General features: G+C 36.5%; 20 non-coding genes across 20 annotated transcripts; all 20 read left to right on the forward strand.

The window, feature by feature from the left end:
• The first annotated feature begins 335 nt into the window (after window positions 1-335).
• TRNAD-GUC (transfer RNA aspartic acid (anticodon GUC)) lies at window positions 336-407 on the forward strand. Its single transcript has one exon. It is a non-coding gene; the product is annotated as a tRNA-Asp (tRNA).
• A 641-nt stretch (window positions 408-1,048) lies between these two features.
• On the forward strand, window positions 1,049-1,120 carry TRNAD-GUC (transfer RNA aspartic acid (anticodon GUC)). The gene has a single exon. It is a non-coding gene; the product is annotated as a tRNA-Asp (tRNA).
• A 625-nt stretch (window positions 1,121-1,745) lies between these two features.
• Window positions 1,746-1,817, forward strand: TRNAD-GUC (transfer RNA aspartic acid (anticodon GUC)). The gene has a single exon. It is a non-coding gene; the product is annotated as a tRNA-Asp (tRNA).
• A 629-nt stretch (window positions 1,818-2,446) lies between these two features.
• Window positions 2,447-2,518, forward strand: TRNAD-GUC (transfer RNA aspartic acid (anticodon GUC)). The gene has a single exon. It is a non-coding gene; the product is annotated as a tRNA-Asp (tRNA).
• A 611-nt stretch (window positions 2,519-3,129) lies between these two features.
• TRNAD-GUC (transfer RNA aspartic acid (anticodon GUC)) lies at window positions 3,130-3,201 on the forward strand. Its single transcript has one exon. It is a non-coding gene; the product is annotated as a tRNA-Asp (tRNA).
• A 627-nt stretch (window positions 3,202-3,828) lies between these two features.
• TRNAD-GUC (transfer RNA aspartic acid (anticodon GUC)) lies at window positions 3,829-3,900 on the forward strand. Its single transcript has one exon. It is a non-coding gene; the product is annotated as a tRNA-Asp (tRNA).
• Window positions 3,901-4,527: 627 nt separating this feature from the next.
• On the forward strand, window positions 4,528-4,599 carry TRNAD-GUC (transfer RNA aspartic acid (anticodon GUC)). Its single transcript has one exon. It is a non-coding gene; the product is annotated as a tRNA-Asp (tRNA).
• Window positions 4,600-5,226: 627 nt separating this feature from the next.
• Window positions 5,227-5,298, forward strand: TRNAD-GUC (transfer RNA aspartic acid (anticodon GUC)). Its single transcript has one exon. It is a non-coding gene; the product is annotated as a tRNA-Asp (tRNA).
• Window positions 5,299-5,909: 611 nt separating this feature from the next.
• Window positions 5,910-5,981, forward strand: TRNAD-GUC (transfer RNA aspartic acid (anticodon GUC)). The gene has a single exon. It is a non-coding gene; the product is annotated as a tRNA-Asp (tRNA).
• A 625-nt stretch (window positions 5,982-6,606) lies between these two features.
• On the forward strand, window positions 6,607-6,678 carry TRNAD-GUC (transfer RNA aspartic acid (anticodon GUC)). The gene has a single exon. It is a non-coding gene; the product is annotated as a tRNA-Asp (tRNA).
• A 641-nt stretch (window positions 6,679-7,319) lies between these two features.
• TRNAD-GUC (transfer RNA aspartic acid (anticodon GUC)) lies at window positions 7,320-7,391 on the forward strand. The gene has a single exon. It is a non-coding gene; the product is annotated as a tRNA-Asp (tRNA).
• A 625-nt stretch (window positions 7,392-8,016) lies between these two features.
• On the forward strand, window positions 8,017-8,088 carry TRNAD-GUC (transfer RNA aspartic acid (anticodon GUC)). The gene has a single exon. It is a non-coding gene; the product is annotated as a tRNA-Asp (tRNA).
• A 629-nt stretch (window positions 8,089-8,717) lies between these two features.
• Window positions 8,718-8,789, forward strand: TRNAD-GUC (transfer RNA aspartic acid (anticodon GUC)). Its single transcript has one exon. It is a non-coding gene; the product is annotated as a tRNA-Asp (tRNA).
• A 611-nt stretch (window positions 8,790-9,400) lies between these two features.
• Window positions 9,401-9,472, forward strand: TRNAD-GUC (transfer RNA aspartic acid (anticodon GUC)). The gene has a single exon. It is a non-coding gene; the product is annotated as a tRNA-Asp (tRNA).
• A 627-nt stretch (window positions 9,473-10,099) lies between these two features.
• On the forward strand, window positions 10,100-10,171 carry TRNAD-GUC (transfer RNA aspartic acid (anticodon GUC)). The gene has a single exon. It is a non-coding gene; the product is annotated as a tRNA-Asp (tRNA).
• Window positions 10,172-11,511: 1,340 nt separating this feature from the next.
• Window positions 11,512-11,583, forward strand: TRNAD-GUC (transfer RNA aspartic acid (anticodon GUC)). The gene has a single exon. It is a non-coding gene; the product is annotated as a tRNA-Asp (tRNA).
• Window positions 11,584-12,923: 1,340 nt separating this feature from the next.
• On the forward strand, window positions 12,924-12,995 carry TRNAD-GUC (transfer RNA aspartic acid (anticodon GUC)). The gene has a single exon. It is a non-coding gene; the product is annotated as a tRNA-Asp (tRNA).
• Window positions 12,996-13,622: 627 nt separating this feature from the next.
• Window positions 13,623-13,694, forward strand: TRNAD-GUC (transfer RNA aspartic acid (anticodon GUC)). Its single transcript has one exon. It is a non-coding gene; the product is annotated as a tRNA-Asp (tRNA).
• Window positions 13,695-14,305: 611 nt separating this feature from the next.
• On the forward strand, window positions 14,306-14,377 carry TRNAD-GUC (transfer RNA aspartic acid (anticodon GUC)). The gene has a single exon. It is a non-coding gene; the product is annotated as a tRNA-Asp (tRNA).
• Window positions 14,378-15,010: 633 nt separating this feature from the next.
• On the forward strand, window positions 15,011-15,082 carry TRNAD-GUC (transfer RNA aspartic acid (anticodon GUC)). Its single transcript has one exon. It is a non-coding gene; the product is annotated as a tRNA-Asp (tRNA).
• The last annotated feature ends 752 nt before the right edge of the window (window positions 15,083-15,834 follow it).

A 15,834-nucleotide genomic window follows, 5' to 3' on the forward strand; every position in this document is an offset into this window, starting at 1 on the left:
GACTGCTTTTGGTTAGTAGTGACCCCTGGTGGCTAATAGTTATAAGCTGCAAATGGTAAAGTGAGCTGATTATATATATATATATATATAAATATATATATTGATGAATAGAAAGATAGCTAGATAGACAGATCGATAGATATTTATTTCAATGAAATAATTTCTTCATAAAACTAATTGTTTTTGGCTAGGAATTTCTGTATTGTAATAATTTAGGAAAAAAGATTACTTGTCCTAACCAAAAGCAGCAATTCTGCCTATTACAATACTGAGAATTGATCGAGGGCATGCCTTAACCCCAGGGAGATGAGCACTGTTTAACTGAAGCCAATAAGTCCTCGTTAGTATAGTGGTCAGTATCCCCGCCTGTCACGCGGGAGACCGGGGTTCAATTCCCCGACGGGGAGGAGATTCCTTTTATTCACACAATTAAATAAAATGATGTACTTTCTAACATTGTAAAATATATCTGTCATTATCCTTGCCTATTCCGATTGAGAAAAAAGGTTGAATTCACTGATGGCCAAAATGCTTACTGATGTGTTAACTGAAATTCAGAATATGCTCTGAATATTTCAGCATGCACAGGCGTACCATCAAAACCAATTTACGTCTACAATCTGTTGGAAAATGAGATGAAGCAGTGGTGAATCCTAGGCCGCTGTTCCACTCGATTGGCACGATTTACAAGTAGAATGACTGCTTTTGGTTAGTAGTGACCCCTGGTGGCTAATAGTTATAAGCTGCAAATGGTAAAGTGAGCTGATTATATATATATATATATATATATATATATATATATAAATATATATATTGATGAATAGAAAGATAGCTAGATAGACAGATCAATAGATATTTATTTCAATGAAATAATTTCTTCATAAAACTAATTGTTTTTGGCTAGGAATTTCTGTATTGTAATAATTTAGGAAAAAAGATTACTTGTCCTAACCAAAAGCAGCAATTCTGCCTATTACAATACTGAGAATTGATCGAGGGCATGCCTTAACCCCAGGGAGATGAGCACTGTTTAACTGAAGCCAATAAGTCCTCGTTAGTATAGTGGTCAGTATCCCCGCCTGTCACGCGGGAGACCGGGGTTCAATTCCCCGACGGGGAGGAGATTCCTTTTATTCACACAATTAAATAAAATGATGTACTTTCTAACATTGTAAAATATATCTGTCATTATCCTTGCCTATTCCGATTGAGAAAAAAGGTTGAATTCACTGATGGCCAAAATGCTTACTGATGTGTTAACTGAAATTCAGAATATGCTCTGAATATTTCAGCATGCACAGGCGTACCATCAAAACCAATTTACGTCTACAATCTGTTGGAAAATGAGATGAAGCAGTGGTGAATCCTAGGCCGCTGTTCCACTCGATTGGCACGATTTACAAGTAGAATGACTGCTTTTGGTTAGTAGTGACCCCTGGTGGCTAATAGTTATAAGCTGCAAATGGTAAAGTGAGCTGATTATATATATATATATATATAAATATATATATTGATGAATAGAAAGATAGCTAGATAGACAGATCGATAGATATTTATTTCAATGAAATAATTTCTTCATAAAACTAATTGTTTTTGGCTAGGAATTTCTGTATTGTAATAATTTAGGAAAAAAGATTACTTGTCCTAACCAAAAGCAGCAATTCTGCCTATTACAATACTGAGAATTGATCGAGGGCATGCCTTAACCCCAGGGAGGTGAGCACTGTTTAACTGAAGCCAATAAGTCCTCGTTAGTATAGTGGTCAGTATCCCCGCCTGTCACGCGGGAGACCGGGGTTCAATTCCCCGACGGGGAGGAGATTCCTTTTATTCACACAATTAAATAAAATGATGTACTTTCTAACATTGTAAAATATATCTGTCATTATCCTTGCCTATTCCGATTGAGAAAAAAGGTTGAATTCACTGATGGCCAAAATGCTTACTGATGTGTTAACTGAAATTCAGAATATGCTCTGAATATTTCAGCATGCACAGGCGTACCATCAAAACCAATTTACGTCTACAATCTGTTGGAAAATGAGATGAAGCAGTGGTGAATCCTAGGCCGCTGTTCCACTCGATTGGCACGATTTACAAGTAGAATGACTGCTTTTGGTTAGTAGTGACCCCTGGTGGCTAATAGTTATAAGCTGCAAATGGTAAAGTGAGCTGATTATATATATATATATATATATATAAATATATATATTGATGAATAGAAAGATAGCTAGATAGACAGATCGATAGATATTTATTTCAATGAAATAATTTCTTCATAAAACTAATTGTTTTTGGCTAGGAATTTCTGTATTGTAATAATTTAGGAAAAAAGATTACTTGTCCTAACCAAAAGCAGCAATTCTGCCTATTACAATACTGAGAATTGATCGAGGGCATGCCTTAACCCCAGGGAGATGAGCACTGTTTAACTGAAGCCAATAAGTCCTCGTTAGTATAGTGGTCAGTATCCCCGCCTGTCACGCGGGAGACCGGGGTTCAATTCCCCGACGGGGAGGAGATTCCTTTTATTCACACAATTAAATAAAATGATGTACTTTCTAACATTGTAAAATATATCTGTCATTATCCTTGCCTATTCCGATTGAGAAAACAGGTTGAATTCACTGATGGCCAAAATGCTTACTGATGTGTTAACTGAAATTCAGAATATGCTCTGAATATTTCAGCATGCACAGGCGTACCATCAAAACCAATTTACGTCTACAATCTGTTGGAAAATGAGATGAAGCAGTGGTGAATCCTAGGCCGCTGTTCCACTCGATTGGCACGATTTACAAGTAGAATGACTGCTTTTGGTTAGTAGTGACCCCTGGTGGCTAATAGTTATAAGCTGCAAATGGTAAAGTGAGCTGATTATATATATATATATATTGATGAATAGAAAGATAGCTAGATAGATAGATCGATAGATATTTATTTCAATGAAATAATTTCTTCATAAAACTAATTGTTTTTGGCTAGGAATTTCTGTATTGTAATAATTTAGGAAAAAAGATTACTTGTCCTAACCAAAAGCAGCAATTCTGCCTATTACAATACTGAGAATTGATCGAGGGCATGCCTTAACCCCAGGGAGGTGAGCACTGTTTAACTGAAGCCAATAAGTCCTCGTTAGTATAGTGGTCAGTATCCCCGCCTGTCACGCGGGAGACCGGGGTTCAATTCCCCGACGGGGAGGCGATTCCTTTTATTCACACAATTAAATAAAATGATGTACTTTCTAACATTGTAAAATATATCTGTCATTATCCTTGCCTATTCCGATTGAGAAAAAAGGTTGAATTCACTGATGGCCAAAATGCTTACTGATGTGTTAACTGAAATTCAGAATATGCTCTGAATATTTCAGCATGCACAGGCGTACCATCAAAACCAATTTACGTCTACAATCTGTTGGAAAATGAGATGAAGCAGTGGTGAATCCTAGGCCGCTGTTCCACTCGATTGGCACGATTTACAAGTAGAATGACTGCTTTTGGTTAGTAGTGACCCCTGGTGGCTAATAGTTATAAGCTGCAAATGGTAAAGTGAGCTGATTATATATATATATATATATATAAATATATATATTGATGAATAGAAAGATAGCTAGATAGACAGATCGATAGATATTTATTTCAATGAAATAATTTCTTCATAAAACTAATTGTTTTTGGCTAGGAATTTCTGTATTGTAATAATTTAGGAAAAAAGATTACTTGTCCTAACCAAAAGCAGCAATTCTGCCTATTACAATACTGAGAATTGATCGAGGGCATGCCTTAACCCCAGGGAGATGAGCACTGTTTAACTGAAGCCAATAAGTCCTCGTTAGTATAGTGGTCAGTATCCCCGCCTGTCACGCGGGAGACCGGGGTTCAATTCCCCGACGGGGAGGAGATTCCTTTTATTCACACAATTAAATAAAATGATGTACTTTCTAACATTGTAAAATATATCTGTCATTATCCTTGCCTATTCCGATTGAGAAAAAAGGTTGAATTCACTGATGGCCAAAATGCTTACTGATGTGTTAACTGAAATTCAGAATATGCTCTGAATATTTCAGCATGCACAGGCGTACCATCAAAACCAATTTACGTCTACAATCTGTTGGAAAATGAGATGAAGCAGTGGTGAATCCTAGGCCGCTGTTCCACTCGATTGGCACGATTTACAAGTAGAATGACTGCTTTTGGTTAGTAGTGACCCCTGGTGGCTAATAGTTATAAGCTGCAAATGGTAAAGTGAGCTGATTATATATATATATATATATATAAATATATATATTGATGAATAGAAAGATAGCTAGATAGACAGATCGATAGATATTTATTTCAATGAAATAATTTCTTCATAAAACTAATTGTTTTTGGCTAGGAATTTCTGTATTGTAATAATTTAGGAAAAAAGATTACTTGTCCTAACCAAAAGCAGCAATTCTGCCTATTACAATACTGAGAATTGATCGAGGGCATGCCTTAACCCCAGGGAGGTGAGCACTGTTTAACTGAAGCCAATAAGTCCTCGTTAGTATAGTGGTCAGTATCCCCGCCTGTCACGCGGGAGACCGGGGTTCAATTCCCCGACGGGGAGGAGATTCCTTTTATTCACACAATTAAATAAAATGATGTACTTTCTAACATTGTAAAATATATCTGTCATTATCCTTGCCTATTCCGATTGAGAAAAAAGGTTGAATTCACTGATGGCCAAAATGCTTACTGATGTGTTAACTGAAATTCAGAATATGCTCTGAATATTTCAGCATGCACAGGCGTACCATCAAAACCAATTTACGTCTACAATCTGTTGGAAAATGAGATGAAGCAGTGGTGAATCCTAGGCCGCTGTTCCACTCGATTGGCACGATTTACAAGTAGAATGACTGCTTTTGGTTAGTAGTGACCCCTGGTGGCTAATAGTTATAAGCTGCAAATGGTAAAGTGAGCTGATTATATATATATATATATATATAAATATATATATTGATGAATAGAAAGATAGCTAGATAGACAGATCGATAGATATTTATTTCAATGAAATAATTTCTTCATAAAACTAATTGTTTTTGGCTAGGAATTTCTGTATTGTAATAATTTAGGAAAAAAGATTACTTGTCCTAACCAAAAGCAGCAATTCTGCCTATTACAATACTGAGAATTGATCGAGGGCATGCCTTAACCCCAGGGAGATGAGCACTGTTTAACTGAAGCCAATAAGTCCTCGTTAGTATAGTGGTCAGTATCCCCGCCTGTCACGCGGGAGACCGGGGTTCAATTCCCCGACGGGGAGGAGATTCCTTTTATTCACACAATTAAATAAAATGATGTACTTTCTAACATTGTAAAATATATCTGTCATTATCCTTGCCTATTCCGATTGAGAAAACAGGTTGAATTCACAGATGGCCAAAATGCTTACTGATGTGTTAACTGAAATTCAGAATATGCTCTGAATATTTCAGCATGCACAGGCGTACCATCAAAACCAATTTACGTCTACAATCTGTTGGAAAATGAGATGAAGCAGTGGTGAATCCTAGGCCGCTGTTCCACTCGATTGGCACGATTTACAAGTAGAATGACTGCTTTTGGTTAGTAGTGACCCCTGGTGGCTAATAGTTATAAGCTGCAAATGGTAAAGTGAGCTGATTATATATATATATATATTGATGAATAGAAAGATAGCTAGATAGACAGATCGATAGATATTTATTTCAATGAAATAATTTCTTCATAAAACTAATTGTTTTTGGCTAGGAATTTCTGTATTGTAATAATTTAGGAAAAAAGATTACTTGTCCTAACCAAAAGCAGCAATTCTGCCTATTACAATACTGAGAATTGATCGAGGGCATGCCTTAACCCCAGGGAGGTGAGCACTGTTTAACTGAAGCCAATAAGTCCTCGTTAGTATAGTGGTCAGTATCCCCGCCTGTCACGCGGGAGACCGGGGTTCAATTCCCCGACGGGGAGGAGATTCCTTTTATTCACACAATTAAATAAAATGATGTACTTTCTAACATTGTAAAATATATCTGTCATTATCCTTGCCTATTCCGATTGAGAAAAAAGGTTGAATTCACTGATGGCCAAAATGCTTACTGATGTGTTAACTGAAATTCAGAATATGCTCTGAATATTTCAGCATGCACAGGCGTACCATCAAAACCAATTTACGTCTACAATCTGTTGGAAAATGAGATGAAGCAGTGGTGAATCCTAGGCCGCTGTTCCACTCGATTGGCATGATTTACAAGTAGAATGACTGCTTTTGGTTAGTAGTGACCCCTGGTGGCTAATAGTTATAAGCTGCAAATGGTAAAGTGAGCTGATTATATATATATATATATATAAATATATATATTGATGAATAGAAAGATAGCTAGATAGACAGATCGATAGATATTTATTTCAATGAAATAATTTCTTCATAAAACTAATTGTTTTTGGCTAGGAATTTCTGTATTGTAATAATTTAGGAAAAAAGATTACTTGTCCTAACCAAAAGCAGCAATTCTGCCTATTACAATACTGAGAATTGATCGAGGGCATGCCTTAACCCCAGGGAGATGAGCACTGTTTAACTGAAGCCAATAAGTCCTCGTTAGTATAGTGGTCAGTATCCCCGCCTGTCACGCGGGAGACCGGGGTTCAATTCCCCGACGGGGAGGAGATTCCTTTTATTCACACAATTAAATAAAATGATGTACTTTCTAACATTGTAAAATATATCTGTCATTATCCTTGCCTATTCCGATTGAGAAAAAAGGTTGAATTCACTGATGGCCAAAATGCTTACTGATGTGTTAACTGAAATTCAGAATATGCTCTGAATATTTCAGCATGCACAGGCGTACCATCAAAACCAATTTACGTCTACAATCTGTTGGAAAATGAGATGAAGCAGTGGTGAATCCTAGGCCGCTGTTCCACTCGATTGGCACGATTTACAAGTAGAATGACTGCTTTTGGTTAGTAGTGACCCCTGGTGGCTAATAGTTATAAGCTGCAAATGGTAAAGTGAGCTGATTATATATATATATATATATATATATATATATATATAAATATATATATTGATGAATAGAAAGATAGCTAGATAGACAGATCAATAGATATTTATTTCAATGAAATAATTTCTTCATAAAACTAATTGTTTTTGGCTAGGAATTTCTGTATTGTAATAATTTAGGAAAAAAGATTACTTGTCCTAACCAAAAGCAGCAATTCTGCCTATTACAATACTGAGAATTGATCGAGGGCATGCCTTAACCCCAGGGAGATGAGCACTGTTTAACTGAAGCCAATAAGTCCTCGTTAGTATAGTGGTCAGTATCCCCGCCTGTCACGCGGGAGACCGGGGTTCAATTCCCCGACGGGGAGGAGATTCCTTTTATTCACACAATTAAATAAAATGATGTACTTTCTAACATTGTAAAATATATCTGTCATTATCCTTGCCTATTCCGATTGAGAAAAAAGGTTGAATTCACTGATGGCCAAAATGCTTACTGATGTGTTAACTGAAATTCAGAATATGCTCTGAATATTTCAGCATGCACAGGCGTACCATCAAAACCAATTTACGTCTACAATCTGTTGGAAAATGAGATGAAGCAGTGGTGAATCCTAGGCCGCTGTTCCACTCGATTGGCACGATTTACAAGTAGAATGACTGCTTTTGGTTAGTAGTGACCCCTGGTGGCTAATAGTTATAAGCTGCAAATGGTAAAGTGAGCTGATTATATATATATATATATATAAATATATATATTGATGAATAGAAAGATAGCTAGATAGACAGATCGATAGATATTTATTTCAATGAAATAATTTCTTCATAAAACTAATTGTTTTTGGCTAGGAATTTCTGTATTGTAATAATTTAGGAAAAAAGATTACTTGTCCTAACCAAAAGCAGCAATTCTGCCTATTACAATACTGAGAATTGATCGAGGGCATGCCTTAACCCCAGGGAGGTGAGCACTGTTTAACTGAAGCCAATAAGTCCTCGTTAGTATAGTGGTCAGTATCCCCGCCTGTCACGCGGGAGACCGGGGTTCAATTCCCCGACGGGGAGGAGATTCCTTTTATTCACACAATTAAATAAAATGATGTACTTTCTAACATTGTAAAATATATCTGTCATTATCCTTGCCTATTCCGATTGAGAAAAAAGGTTGAATTCACTGATGGCCAAAATGCTTACTGATGTGTTAACTGAAATTCAGAATATGCTCTGAATATTTCAGCATGCACAGGCGTACCATCAAAACCAATTTACGTCTACAATCTGTTGGAAAATGAGATGAAGCAGTGGTGAATCCTAGGCCGCTGTTCCACTCGATTGGCACGATTTACAAGTAGAATGACTGCTTTTGGTTAGTAGTGACCCCTGGTGGCTAATAGTTATAAGCTGCAAATGGTAAAGTGAGCTGATTATATATATATATATATATATATAAATATATATATTGATGAATAGAAAGATAGCTAGATAGACAGATCGATAGATATTTATTTCAATGAAATAATTTCTTCATAAAACTAATTGTTTTTGGCTAGGAATTTCTGTATTGTAATAATTTAGGAAAAAAGATTACTTGTCCTAACCAAAAGCAGCAATTCTGCCTATTACAATACTGAGAATTGATCGAGGGCATGCCTTAACCCCAGGGAGATGAGCACTGTTTAACTGAAGCCAATAAGTCCTCGTTAGTATAGTGGTCAGTATCCCCGCCTGTCACGCGGGAGACCGGGGTTCAATTCCCCGACGGGGAGGAGATTCCTTTTATTCACACAATTAAATAAAATGATGTACTTTCTAACATTGTAAAATATATCTGTCATTATCCTTGCCTATTCCGATTGAGAAAACAGGTTGAATTCACTGATGGCCAAAATGCTTACTGATGTGTTAACTGAAATTCAGAATATGCTCTGAATATTTCAGCATGCACAGGCGTACCATCAAAACCAATTTACGTCTACAATCTGTTGGAAAATGAGATGAAGCAGTGGTGAATCCTAGGCCGCTGTTCCACTCGATTGGCACGATTTACAAGTAGAATGACTGCTTTTGGTTAGTAGTGACCCCTGGTGGCTAATAGTTATAAGCTGCAAATGGTAAAGTGAGCTGATTATATATATATATATATTGATGAATAGAAAGATAGCTAGATAGATAGATCGATAGATATTTATTTCAATGAAATAATTTCTTCATAAAACTAATTGTTTTTGGCTAGGAATTTCTGTATTGTAATAATTTAGGAAAAAAGATTACTTGTCCTAACCAAAAGCAGCAATTCTGCCTATTACAATACTGAGAATTGATCGAGGGCATGCCTTAACCCCAGGGAGGTGAGCACTGTTTAACTGAAGCCAATAAGTCCTCGTTAGTATAGTGGTCAGTATCCCCGCCTGTCACGCGGGAGACCGGGGTTCAATTCCCCGACGGGGAGGCGATTCCTTTTATTCACACAATTAAATAAAATGATGTACTTTCTAACATTGTAAAATATATCTGTCATTATCCTTGCCTATTCCGATTGAGAAAAAAGGTTGAATTCACTGATGGCCAAAATGCTTACTGATGTGTTAACTGAAATTCAGAATATGCTCTGAATATTTCAGCATGCACAGGCGTACCATCAAAACCAATTTACGTCTACAATCTGTTGGAAAATGAGATGAAGCAGTGGTGAATCCTAGGCCGCTGTTCCACTCGATTGGCACGATTTACAAGTAGAATGACTGCTTTTGGTTAGTAGTGACCCCTGGTGGCTAATAGTTATAAGCTGCAAATGGTAAAGTGAGCTGATTATATATATATATATATATATAAATATATATATTGATGAATAGAAAGATAGCTAGATAGACAGATCGATAGATATTTATTTCAATGAAATAATTTCTTCATAAAACTAATTGTTTTTGGCTAGGAATTTCTGTATTGTAATAATTTAGGAAAAAAGATTACTTGTCCTAACCAAAAGCAGCAATTCTGCCTATTACAATACTGAGAATTGATCGAGGGCATGCCTTAACCCCAGGGAGATGAGCACTGTTTAACTGAAGCCAATAAGTCCTCGTTAGTATAGTGGTCAGTATCCCCGCCTGTCACGCGGGAGACCGGGGTTCAATTCCCCGACGGGGAGGAGATTCCTTTTATTCACACAATTAAATAAAATGATGTACTTTCTAACATTGTAAAATATATCTGTCATTATCCTTGCCTATTCCGATTGAGAAAAAAGGTTGAATTCACTGATGGCCAAAATGCTTACTGATGTGTTAACTGAAATTCAGAATATGCTCTGAATATTTCAGCATGCACAGGCGTACCATCAAAACCAATTTACGTCTACAATCTGTTGGAAAATGAGATGAAGCAGTGGTGAATCCTAGGCCGCTGTTCCACTCGATTGGCACGATTTACAAGTAGAATGACTGCTTTTGGTTAGTAGTGACCCCTGGTGGCTAATAGTTATAAGCTGCAAATGGTAAAGTGAGCTGATTATATATATATATATATATATATATATATATATATAAATATATATATTGATGAATAGAAAGATAGCTAGATAGACAGATCGATAGATATTTATTTCAATGAAATAATTTCTTCATAAAACTAATTGTTTTTGGCTAGGAATTTCTGTATTGTAATAATTTAGGAAAAAAGATTACTTGTCCTAACCAAAAGCAGCAATTCTGCCTATTACAATACTGAGAATTGATCGAGGGCATGCCTTAACCCCAGGGAGATGAGCACTGTTTAACTGAAGCCAATAAGTCCTCGTTAGTATAGTGGTCAGTATCCCCGCCTGTCACGTGGGAGACCGGGGTTCAATTCCCCGACGGGGAGGAGATTCCTTTTATTCACACAATTAAATAAAATGATGTACTTTCTAACATTGTAAAATATATCTGTCATTATCCTTGCCTATTCCGATTGAGAAAAAAGGTTGAATTCACTGATGGCCAAAATGCTTACTGATGTGTTAACTGAAATTCAGAATATGCTCTGAATATTTCAGCATGCACAGGCGTACCATCAAAACCAATTTACGTCTACAATCTGTTGGAAAATGAGATGAAGCAGTGGTGAATCCTAGGCCGCTGTTCCACTCGATTGGCACGATTTACAAGTAGAATGACTGCTTTTGGTTAGTAGTGACCCCTGGTGGCTAATAGTTATAAGCTGCAAATGGTAAAGTGAGCTGATTATATATATATATATATATATAAATATATATATTGATGAATAGAAAGATAGCTAGATAGACAGATCGATAGATATTTATTTCAATGAAATAATTTCTTCATAAAACTAATTGTTTTTGGCTAGGAATTTCTGTATTGTAATAATTTAGGAAAAAAGATTACTTGTCCTAACCAAAAGCAGCAATTCTGCCTATTACAATACTGAGAATTGATCGAGGGCATGCCTTAACCCCAGGGAGATGAGCACTGTTTAACTGAAGCCAATAAGTCCTCGTTAGTATAGTGGTCAGTATCCCCGCCTGTCACGCGGGAGACCGGGGTTCAATTCCCCGACGGGGAGGAGATTCCTTTTATTCACACAATTAAATAAAATGATGTACTTTCTAACATTGTAAAATATATCTGTCATTATCCTTGCCTATTCCGATTGAGAAAAAAGGTTGAATTCACTGATGGCCAAAATGCTTACTGATGTGTTAACTGAAATTCAGAATATGCTCTGAATATTTCAGCATGCACAGGCGTACCATCAAAACCAATTTACGTCTACAATCTGTTGGAAAATGAGATGAAGCAGTGGTGAATCCTAGGCCGCTGTTCCACTCGATTGGCACGATTTACAAGTAGAATGACTGCTTTTGGTTAGTAGTGACCCCTGGTGGCTAATAGTTATAAGCTGCAAATGGTAAAGTGAGCTGATTATATATATATATATATATATATATATATATATATAAATATATATATTGATGAATAGAAAGATAGCTAGATAGACAGATCGATAGATATTTATTTCAATGAAATAATTTCTTCATAAAACTAATTGTTTTTGGCTAGGAATTTCTGTATTGTAATAATTTAGGAAAAAAGATTACTTGTCCTAACCAAAAGCAGCAATTCTGCCTATTACAATACTGAGAATTGATCGAGGGCATGCCTTAACCCCAGGGAGATGAGCACTGTTTAACTGAAGCCAATAAGTCCTCGTTAGTATAGTGGTCAGTATCCCCGCCTGTCACGTGGGAGACCGGGGTTCAATTCCCCGACGGGGAGGAGATTCCTTTTATTCACACAATTAAATAAAATGATGTACTTTCTAACATTGTAAAATATATCTGTCATTATCCTTGCCTATTCCGATTGAGAAAAAAGGTTGAATTCACTGATGGCCAAAATGCTTACTGATGTGTTAACTGAAATTCAGAATATGCTCTGAATATTTCAGCATGCACAGGCGTACCATCAAAACCAATTTACGTCTACAATCTGTTGGAAAATGAGATGAAGCAGTGGTGAATCCTAGGCCGCTGTTCCACTCGATTGGCACGATTTACAAGTAGAATGACTGCTTTTGGTTAGTAGTGACCCCTGGTGGCTAATAGTTATAAGCTGCAAATGGTAAAGTGAGCTGATTATATATATATATATATATATAAATATATATATTGATGAATAGAAAGATAGCTAGATAGACAGATCGATAGATATTTATTTCAATGAAATAATTTCTTCATAAAACTAATTGTTTTTGGCTAGGAATTTCTGTATTGTAATAATTTAGGAAAAAAGATTACTTGTCCTAACCAAAAGCAGCAATTCTGCCTATTACAATACTGAGAATTGATCGAGGGCATGCCTTAACCCCAGGGAGGTGAGCACTGTTTAACTGAAGCCAATAAGTCCTCGTTAGTATAGTGGTCAGTATCCCCGCCTGTCACGCGGGAGACCGGGGTTCAATTCCCCGACGGGGAGGAGATTCCTTTTATTCACACAATTAAATAAAATGATGTACTTTCTAACATTGTAAAATATATCTGTCATTATCCTTGCCTATTCCGATTGAGAAAAAAGGTTGAATTCACTGATGGCCAAAATGCTTACTGATGTGTTAACTGAAATTCAGAATATGCTCTGAATATTTCAGCATGCACAGGCGTACCATCAAAACCAATTTACGTCTACAATCTGTTGGAAAATGAGATGAAGCAGTGGTGAATCCTAGGCCGCTGTTCCACTCGATTGGCACGATTTACAAGTAGAATGACTGCTTTTGGTTAGTAGTGACCCCTGGTGGCTAATAGTTATAAGCTGCAAATGGTAAAGTGAGCTGATTATATATATATATATATATATAAATATATATATTGATGAATAGAAAGATAGCTAGATAGACAGATCGATAGATATTTATTTCAATGAAATAATTTCTTCATAAAACTAATTGTTTTTGGCTAGGAATTTCTGTATTGTAATAATTTAGGAAAAAAGATTACTTGTCCTAACCAAAAGCAGCAATTCTGCCTATTACAATACTGAGAATTGATCGAGGGCATGCCTTAACCCCAGGGAGATGAGCACTGTTTAACTGAAGCCAATAAGTCCTCGTTAGTATAGTGGTCAGTATCCCCGCCTGTCACGCGGGAGACCGGGGTTCAATTCCCCGACGGGGAGGAGATTCCTTTTATTCACACAATTAAATAAAATGATGTACTTTCTAACATTGTAAAATATATCTGTCATTATCCTTGCCTATTCCGATTGAGAAAACAGGTTGAATTCACTGATGGCCAAAATGCTTACTGATGTGTTAACTGAAATTCAGAATATGCTCTGAATATTTCAGCATGCACAGGCGTACCATCAAAACCAATTTACGTCTACAATCTGTTGGAAAATGAGATGAAGCAGTGGTGAATCCTAGGCCGCTGTTCCACTCGATTGGCACGATTTACAAGTAGAATGACTGCTTTTGGTTAGTAGTGACCCCTGGTGGCTAATAGTTATAAGCTGCAAATGGTAAAGTGAGCTGATTATATATATATATATATTGATGAATAGAAAGATAGCTAGATAGACAGATCGATAGATATTTATTTCAATGAAATAATTTCTTCATAAAACTAATTGTTTTTGGCTAGGAATTTCTGTATTGTAATAATTTAGGAAAAAAGATTACTTGTCCTAACCAAAAGCAGCAATTCTGCCTATTACAATACTGAGAATTGATCGAGGGCATGCCTTAACCCCAGGGAGGTGAGCACTGTTTAACTGAAGCCAATAAGTCCTCGTTAGTATAGTGGTCAGTATCCCCGCCTGTCACGCGGGAGACCGGGGTTCAATTCCCCGACGGGGAGGCGATTCCTTTTATTCACACAATTAAATAAAATGATGTACTTTCTAACATTGTAAAATATATCTGTCATTATCCTTGCCTATTCCGATTGAGAAAAAAGGTTGAATTCACTGATGGCCAAAATGCTTACTGATGTGTTAACTGAAATTCAGAATATGCTCTGAATATTTCAGCATGCACAGGCATACCATCAAAACCAATTTACGTCTACAATCTGTTGGAAAATGAGATGAAGCAGTGGTGAATCCTAGGCCGCTGTTCCACTCAATTGGCACGATTTACAAGTAGAATGACTGCTTTTGGTTAGGAGTGACCCCTGGTGGCTAATAGTTATAAGCTGCAAATGGTAAAGTGAGCAGATTATATATATATATATATATATATATATAAATATATATATTGATGAATAGAAAGATAGCTAGATAGACAGATCGATAGATATTTATTTCAATGAAATAATTTCTTCATAAAACTAATTGTTTTTGGCTAGGAATTTCTGTATTGTAATAATTTAGGAAAAAAGATTACTTGTCCTAACCAAAAGCAGCAATTCTGCCTATTACAATACTGAGAATTGATTGAGGGCATGCCTTAACCCCAGGGAGATGAGCACTGTTTAACTGAAGCCAATAAGTCCTCGTTAGTATAGTGGTCAGTATCCCCGCCTGTCACGCGGGAGACCGGGGTTCAATTCCCCGACGGGGAGGAGATTCCTTTTATTCACACAATTAAATAAAATGATGTACTTTCTAACATTGTAAAATATATCTGTCATTATCCTTGCCTATTCCGATTGAGAAAAAAGGTTGAATTCACTGATGGCCAAAATGCTTACTGATGTGTTAACTGAAATTCAGAATATGCTCTGAATATTTCAGCATGCACAGGCGTACCATCAAAACCAATTTACGTCTACAATCTGTTGGAAAATGAGATGAAGCAGTGGTGAATCCTAGGCCGCTGTTCCACTCGATTGGCACGATTTACAAGTAGAATGACTGCTTTTGGTTAGTAGTGACCCCTGGTGGCTAATAGTTATAAGCTGCAAATGGTAAAGTGAGCTGATTATATATATATATATATATATATAAATATATATATTGATGAATAGAAAGATAGCTAGATAGACAGATCGATAGATATTTATTTCAATGAAATAATTTCTTCATAAAACTAATTGTTTTTGGCTAGGAATTTCTGTATTGTAATAATTTAGGAAAAAAGATTACTTGTCCTAACCAAAAGCAGCAATTCTGCCTATTACAATACTGAGAATTGATCGAGGGCATGCCTTAACCCCAGGGAGATGAGCACTGTTTAACTGAAGCCAATAAGTCCTCGTTAGTATAGTGGTCAGTATCCCCGCCTGTCACGTGGGAGACCGGGGTTCAATTCCCCAACGGGGAGGAGATTCCTTTTATTCACACAATTAAATAAAATGATGTACTTTCTAACATT

The sequence above is a fragment of the Lissotriton vulgaris genome, chromosome 1_1 (genome assembly GCF_964263255.1).
Source record: "Lissotriton vulgaris chromosome 1_1, aLisVul1.2, whole genome shotgun sequence".
NCBI lineage: Eukaryota > Metazoa > Chordata > Amphibia > Caudata > Salamandridae > Lissotriton > Lissotriton vulgaris.